This window comes from Pyrus communis, chromosome 11 (genome assembly GCF_041283825.1).
Source record: "Pyrus communis isolate YQ-2024b chromosome 11, ASM4128382v1, whole genome shotgun sequence".
Taxonomy (NCBI): domain Eukaryota; kingdom Viridiplantae; phylum Streptophyta; class Magnoliopsida; order Rosales; family Rosaceae; genus Pyrus; species Pyrus communis.
In genome coordinates, this window is record NC_142575.1 from 20,992,466 (window position 1) to 21,000,621 (window position 8,156).

Below are 8,156 nucleotides of genomic sequence, written 5' to 3' on the forward strand. Positions count from 1 at the left end.
TCCATAAACCTCTCATGTTTTAGTTTTTCTTGTTTTTATCTTTCACACCAGTATGGCAATAAACAATTGAAATAAAATGCCAATTAAGGTAATCAAATGAGTTTTTCTTTCATTGCTTGAGCAATCTTAAGAATTACATAAGAGGCATATATATGGATATTAAAAGAAACAACATACAGCATATGAGATGAGCATGAATAACATTTCAAGATAAATATGATTTACTGATGTGAACAAGATTTATCACAGTGAAACAATGCGTCTGTAAAGTACTTCATCATCACTCTCATCTTCCTCATTTGACCCCATCTCGCTTCCAGGTAGCTCTAACTTCCCACCCATACAAAATGATGGACCTGGAGTCTCTGTTTCAATATATTCCCCTTGCAATCTCTCCTCGAATCTTTGATCACTACAGTTTAGGAACCATTTCAAAGAACACCTGATCCCCTTGCTTTGCAACTTGTGACCTAGGTTTGATCCTGGATTCTAAGTTGTAAGTGAAGAACTCTGGAAATTCCACAAGCTCTTTCAATGGCCTCCCCATTTCACTCTTGAAAAAGTAATAACTATTTTTCACGAGCTCAACTCGCGATGTAATTAACTAGGGACATTTTACGACCATCTTGGCTACATCCTCAGAAGGTATTCCCCATCCAAGAAGGAACTCAACTAGCTTCATTATCACATGTTGATGGAGGCTGACAATCTGCAGCATCTTCTCTATCACTTTGCAAACCCTTCAGGATCAATCTTAAGCTTCAAACTAAAGAAATACTGTTGTGAGGACATTTTAGCCTTTAACGGTAGCCTAAGAATTTGTGGGTACTGAGCAACAACCGAAGCAAGCACTTCCCTTCGGATCCCAAAACTAATCAAACAATCCACATTCGGTTTAACAGCCTCCTCGAGATCATAACCAAGTAAATACGTCTGCCTAGCCAAAATCTTTTTTGGCAAGTCTAAGGAAACCAAAAAAATCAACAATTGGCTTAATCACAGTCCCAACTCTCATGCCCAAAAAGTAAGGATATTGCATGACCATTGGACCTATATCCCTAAGACTAACACCAATGCTAACAAGATACGCAACTGAAGTACTCATTGTCCCCTCAAGTTTATACCCAAGAAGTTTGGGATACTTCTACAACACATATCCAATATCCTGTTTCTCGACATCAAGCTCACGAAGGAACTTAACAATCGGCACAAGCTCAACAACCACACTAGCATGCAATACTTGTGGATAACACTTAACAAATTCACCAAGTTTTGGTCTTGGAATCCCAATTTTCTCCAAGTAAGCCGACACAGGTATCATATTTTTTCTCACACTACATCTGAGCATCAACAGGTACTCATTGATATTGTCAACAAACAATCCCATCTTCTAAAGAAACTCAACTCTCTCCCTCATGACTTCAACAATAGAAGGAAGCTCATGACTTCAACAGTAGAAGAAAGCTCTAAGTTTTCTAACTCATCAGGAACAATGCCTAAGCTCTTTAAATAGTCACAAATGATGACCCGAGAGACAACCTTCTCTTTTCGGCCTTGGACCACACCCCACGTAACAGAGGGCATCTTATACTCTGGAAACTTAGAGGACTGAGTTGAAAATGCATAGTTAAGTAAAACCCTTGCAGGGTTTTGGGTATAGGGCAGTTGGGGATGTGGGTTTTGGTTGGGACATTGGATTGATTGGGAGGTTGGAGTGAGTTTATGAGAAACATGTAGGATTGGTGGAAATAGTTTGGGGATTTGGGTGATGGTTTTCCTTGCTCTAATCATTTCAGAGGGAGGAGTAACAGAAACTGCTTCAAAGTTCAAACCACACAATGAATCAACGATTCTAGTTATTTTCTGGTTTGCTATTAGAAGGGAGAGAAAGGGCTTACTTGGAAGTTGGTACTGCTCTCAATCTTCAATCTGATTAGCCATGCTTTTAGGTTGCAGCAAGATAGAGCTCTTGTTCGGAGGTTTCGCATGTACATTTTCATCCGGCAGTAGTACAATGATATATTTTACACTAGGAGATAAGGAGTTTGGCTAATCCACACAATGGGTAATATAATTTGATATCAAATTTGCCATTCATGTGATTTGAACCTAAAACATCTCACTTACAAGTGAAGAGGAATACCACTAGACCGTAGTATTGAGTGGCGACTCTTTGCATTTTTAGTTTGGGTTTTTATCTTTATTTTTTTGATATGGGAGGAAGTCTGGCACCAAACAATGATGACAGGTTAATTCTCTTCTTTGTGCAGTTCTAATACCGCATGAGGCAACAATGTATTTTTGGCTTTTGGGTCACACGCTACGCCAAAGTAAAGTCGGTGACTCCAAAATATGCATCTATTAAAATTCAAACTCAAGTTGGGGAGTTCAAACCTTTGTTCATTTTCCACAAGACCAACCCCTTAGGTTAATGGTCACATTGTGGATGAAGCTAATAAATATTGTGGCATTTTCCATTCATTATGCTAACTTAGTACTCTAGATGATGACTAGGTATAATGCTCACGTGTTGCTGCGGGTTTAAAAACCAATGTAACAAAATATTAATATCATTGATAACAAAAACATTAGAAAAACCTTTAGAGATAAACGGTTAAACTTGGGGAACTTCATTGGTAAATATTACATCCATTTGCTAGAGCAACTCCACCCCTAAAAAAATGCGTTAGCACCCAACCCATTTAATCCACTCATTGAACAGTGATAGACCCAATGAACAGTAATTGGCCAAAAGCATCTGCATCCCTAAAAAATACGCTGGCACAAACAATCTCCATCCCTACAAAATGCGCTGGCATATAGCCCATTTAAAATATTATTAATTTTTTTTATAAAATAATAAAAAAAATAGTTTTAATTTCGGATAGGATTTTTAACCAATCTTGTCACGCCACGTGTCATTATTTGAAAGTACTATTTTGTGGATAGATATCCGATAAGAAATTACATAAAGTACTAAAAATAAATAAGAAATTACATAAAGTATGAAAAATAAATAACAAATTACATAAAGTACTAGAAATAAATAAGAAATTATACAAAGTCTGAGGAGTTAGGATATGTGGTGCTAGGATCTTCGTTGCTAGGATATGTGTAGCTTGAACCTCCTCAACTTGTTTCCTCGTCTCTTGCATGCCTCCTTTGCACCACATCTTTTTTTTTTTTTTCCAATGTCGAAAAAGATTTACAATAAGGAGACATTCCTTCTAGAGGCTTGTTCATAGTGTCACGATCTGCTTGAGCCATCATTTCTTCTCTAAGCAGCTAGCTTTCTCGATTAAGTATTTCTCTTTGTCTCCCATTAAACGCATCACGTCTCTCAGTAATTGCTAAGATTGCTTCCATAGTCGCTTTCCGTGCCATGTTCAGTTCACCTTGACATGCAAGTTCGTCCATATATTTTGTGTAGTCATTTTTGGAAGAACTCCCTTTTTTCTTTGCAACCTTTTTACCTTGAGGCCTTAGGGACTAACAAGTCGGCTGCGTCTCCGACACTTCTTCAGACGTCCCTTCCGTCTCTTCAAATGTGCCGCCTTCTTGTTCCATCGGGTGTGCTTCTAGTGAACGATGTAAAAGGACGTCGTGCATGACAACTTATGGACCGGTTGGCACAATTTGGTATATGGGACTATCTTTGATAATTTCCAAACATTCCCATTTGTTGAATGATTTGGTGTGGTCCTTTGCATTGTAAAATGCTTATGCTTGTAGTGTCTATAATGTGACAGCCCGTTCCTAATTTCACGATTTTATAAATTTTAAAATAGTGATTTTACGAAAATACCCTTAGAGGCGAAGATGTTTGACTTCCGTTGACCGTCTTTCTGTGATGTGTACAAGCTACTATTTTATTTTATCGTATTCTCGAATTACTCGATGGTACGAACACGTAGGCGTAATCAGAATAAAAATCAGAGTTACAGTTAAACTTTTATGGAACTACAAATTCGAAAGTTATTTTTGAAGAAATTACTATTCTAATTATCTTATACTATTTTATATTACTAAATTATTATTTTATTATTTTCTGATTGGATCTTTTTATTATTTTATTAGTTTTTCTTGATATGGGACTCACACCCACACCAAAACTCATCTTGTGCCTCCATATCTCTCGAGATACTATCTCTCAATATTCAAATTTGTCTCACCTTACTCTCCCAATGGATGATTGCCACCTCACCCTTCTCTCTAACCCTCTCAGCTCTCTCCCCTTTCCAGATTCTTCTCTCACTCTAACTCTCCCTCTCTCCGTGAAACTCACCGGATCACCACCACCATCCTTTCTGATAAACATTGCTGCCACGAACCCGAGGCCTCACCTCGTCTCTTGGCCATGGACTAGTTGTGCATTCTTGATAGCAAGAATAATCTAGGATATTGTTCTTTCAATGGTCCCCTTTCCAACCAACCATCCTCCCAAAACCTCACCTTCTCCCCGTTGCCCACCTCAAACTTGCAGCATTGTAGAAACGATTGGAGACCACACGAAATATCTTTCCAGGGGCTGTGACTTGAACCCCACAATGGAGGATTTGCATTCCACCCATTATCCTGCAGCCCATACTTGCTTCTTATCACCTTGTGCCTGAGAGAATTTGGTTCCTTTGGGAATCTCCACAACCACTTAGCTAGTAACGCTTCATTCTGATTCCTCAAATTCCCCACACCTAAACCCCCTTCCTCCTTACTTTTAATAACTATCTCCCATTTCACCAGGTGGTTTTTCTTTCCTTCCTCCACCCCTTCCCAAAGAAACCCTTTCATTAGTGTTTCTAGGCGTCCAATCACCCCGCAAGGAATTTTGAACAAAGACATGTAGTAGATTGGCAAGCTTCCCAAAACAGATTGAATCAAAGTTAATCTACCTCTTCTGGATAAGAAGGCATTCTTCCAACTTTGAAGTCTTTTTTTCCATTTTTTCTACCACTGGATCCCAAAACATAAGTTTTATTGGCCTACTCCCAAGAGGGAGACCCAAGTACTTTATTGGCCAACCACCCAACTCACAACCCCAAGAATCTGCCATCCCTTTTAATTTCTCACAATCTGAGTTTATTCCAGCCAAAGAACACTTTGCTTTGTTGATTTTCAACCCTGAAACAGTACAAAATAAATTGAGCACCTCTAATAAATTGTTCCAAACTTCCTCATCTTCCGCCAAGAAGAAAATGTTATCATCATCAAATGGAAGATGAGAGATCTCCACCCTTTCTTGCCCAATGCCTAAACCTTTGATCAGATGGTTTTCTTAAGCCTTCTCCATTAATCTACTCAAGACATCCACTACTAAGGTAAAAAGAAAAGGTGACAGTGGATCGCCTTGTCTCAAACCTCTTGAAGCATGAAATTTTCCCCTAAGCCTCCCATTGATCAAAACGGAGAAATTTGCATAATTTAGACATCCCTGCACCCATTTCCTCCATCTATTGCCAAAGCCTTTTCTTTGTAAAACTTCGTCTAAAAATCTCTACTCAACATGATCATAAGCCTTTTCAAAATCGATTTTGAACACCAATCCCTTCTCTTTCTTCTGCCTCACCTATTTTACCACCTTATTTGCAATAAGGACAGCATCCAAAATTTGTCGGCCTTTAACAAAAGCTCATTGATGTGGAGAGATTGTGCTGCCCATAACCTCCCTTAATCTTGAAGCTAGGGTTTTCACCACAATTTTGTATGAACCAGTAACTAGGCTTATAGGCCTGTAGTCTGTCACTTTCAAAGAATCTGACTTTTTCGGAATTAGACAAATAAATGTTTCATTTGTCACCGCGTTTATTATCCCTGTCTCAAAGAACTCCTCCATAACCTTCAAAATATCCAATTTCAAGAATTCCCAACTATGTTGAAACATTTGCAAGGAATAACCATCTGGTCCTGGCGATTTATCCCTTCCACAATCAAAGACTCCTCTTTGTACTTCTGATTCCTCAAAAGGCCTCTCAAGCCAAGCTGCCTCAGATTCACTTAATGAGGCCCAATTGATGCCTTCTAAGCCCCAACATGCCTCTTCGTTGCTACTAAACAGGGACTTAAAGAAGTTAACGATATGTTTTTCTATCTCTTCTGCATCATCTACCACTCCCCTGTCATCCATTTCCAACCTTTCTATATAGTTTCTCTTCCTTCTCCCACTTGTTATTCTATGGAAAAATTTAGTATTACCGTCCCCTTCTTTAGCCCATTCCACTTTACCTCTCTATCTCCACTTCACTTCTTCCTAGTAAGCCAGATCTTCCACAAGGAAAAGTAACTTTTTCTTCTTTCTTTTAGCAGCAACATCTAGCCCTTCCAACCCTTCTCTCCTATCTAAATCCTCTATGCTAGCCTCAGCATCCTTAATTTGTTTCTCAACATCACCGAAAATTTCCTTACTCCATCTTTGCAACTTTCTTTTGATAGCTTTTAACTTGTACAAAAATTTATAACCCTCCCAACCCCCTACCTACTTAGATTGCCACCATTGTTTGAAATTGTTCTTGAATCTGGGTGTTGTAGCCACATGTTTTCAAATTTGAAAGGACTTGGCCCCTATTTCACCTTGTTAGTATCTAGCTGGTTGGACAATGATCAGAAGTAACCCTTGCCAAAGCCATTTGTCTTACCTCTGGAAAAATCTCTTCACAACCTACCGAGAACAAAAATCTGTCTAACCCCCGACACACAGGTTCTTCTCTGAAGTTTGACCAAGTAAATTGAGCATTGAGCAACTCCAGATCCTTAAGTTCTGTATCTTGGATGAAATCATTAAAATTCTTCATGCTTGTAGTCATCTTTCCCCCATTTGATTTCTCATTTACAAATCTCACCACGTTAAAATCTCCTCTTACACACCATCTTGGTCCGCAAAGACCGTAAAGGCTAGCCATTTCTTCCCAGAACTCCCTTCGCTCTCTATTTTTGCAGGGACCATAAACTCCAGATAACCACCATTCCAACCTATTGAGGGCTTTAATTTTTATGGAGACAGAGAAAGCTCCAACCAAAGATTCAATAATTGAGATGTGTTTGGTGTTCCAAATCACAGCTATACCCCCAAATCTTCCTTAAGCAAGGGCATAAATCCACTCTTTAAATTTGCTTCCCCAAACACTAGCCACAAGCGACCTGTCAATTGATTCTTTCTTTGTTTCTTGTAAGATAATGATATCGGGCTTTAAACGCATGAACTGCTGTTTCAAAATCAACCTCTTCTGCCTACTTCCCAATCCTCTAACATTCCAGCTAATTATCTTCATTAAATCTAACAATGCCCCTTTGAATTTTCTTTTCTCCCTTGTTTTCACCCACAAGCTTGCTAACATTGACTTTCCCAGTATTCCTTTCATGAAATAAAGACCTTTTCAGTGGCACCAAAGAAACTTTCATATTTGACATGAATTTGGTAGTTCGATTTTGTGCTTCACGTTTGACTGATACACAAGCCAACCTTTTCCTCCTACTATACTTTAACAGTTTCTTGTTTTTTCCAGTATCCTTGTATTCAACTTGTTCCACAGCGTCTAAATCTGCTTTATGATGCGACTGAAAAGGTACCTTATCCAACGTCTTCCTTGTTTCCATGGTTGTATCAATGAAGTGATTATGAAACACATCGTTAAAGCGATCAAAAACATCGAAGGTTTCTTTTTTGTCTTGTGAAGAATCACTAAGCTCCTCCTTTGAATCTAATGATTGTGACATGTATTCGTCTTCACCAAACTCTGACAATTAAGAATAATCCAGACCAAGATCCTCTGTCAACCTCATCCTTTGTTCAGATGATTCCTCCTCAATCAACCCGCCCGATGGGCTTATTGGAACTTCATCGACATGACTCTCCTTTTCTTCCATCTATTCACAAACAGTATTTAAGAAAGTGAGATTGGGAGATTGAATTTCCTTCAGTTTAGGCCTCTCGAAAGGAGTCTGATAAGATCCGAACTCATCTGGAAGAAAATGCTTCAGTCTTTTTCCACATTTATCAGATTCGCCAAATCTCCCAAGGAAATTCAATTTGAAACAAATGGGGTTCTTCTTGAAAAACCATTGTGATGAGCTTCCTTAGCCAAAGAAGGTGAGATTTGTTCACTGTTGAAAACTTTGAAGTGCTGCTTCCTATTGTCAACCAATTCGAGTACTTTGATTCCACC

At 38.7% G+C, this 8,156-nt stretch overlaps 1 pseudogene; it reads right to left on the minus strand.

Annotated features, from left to right (window-relative positions):
- Positions 1 to 243: 243 nt before the first annotated feature.
- LOC137742960 (transcription termination factor MTERF4, chloroplastic pseudogene) lies at positions 244 to 1,791 on the minus strand (annotated as a pseudogene).
- Positions 1,792 to 8,156: the final 6,365 nt, after the last annotated feature.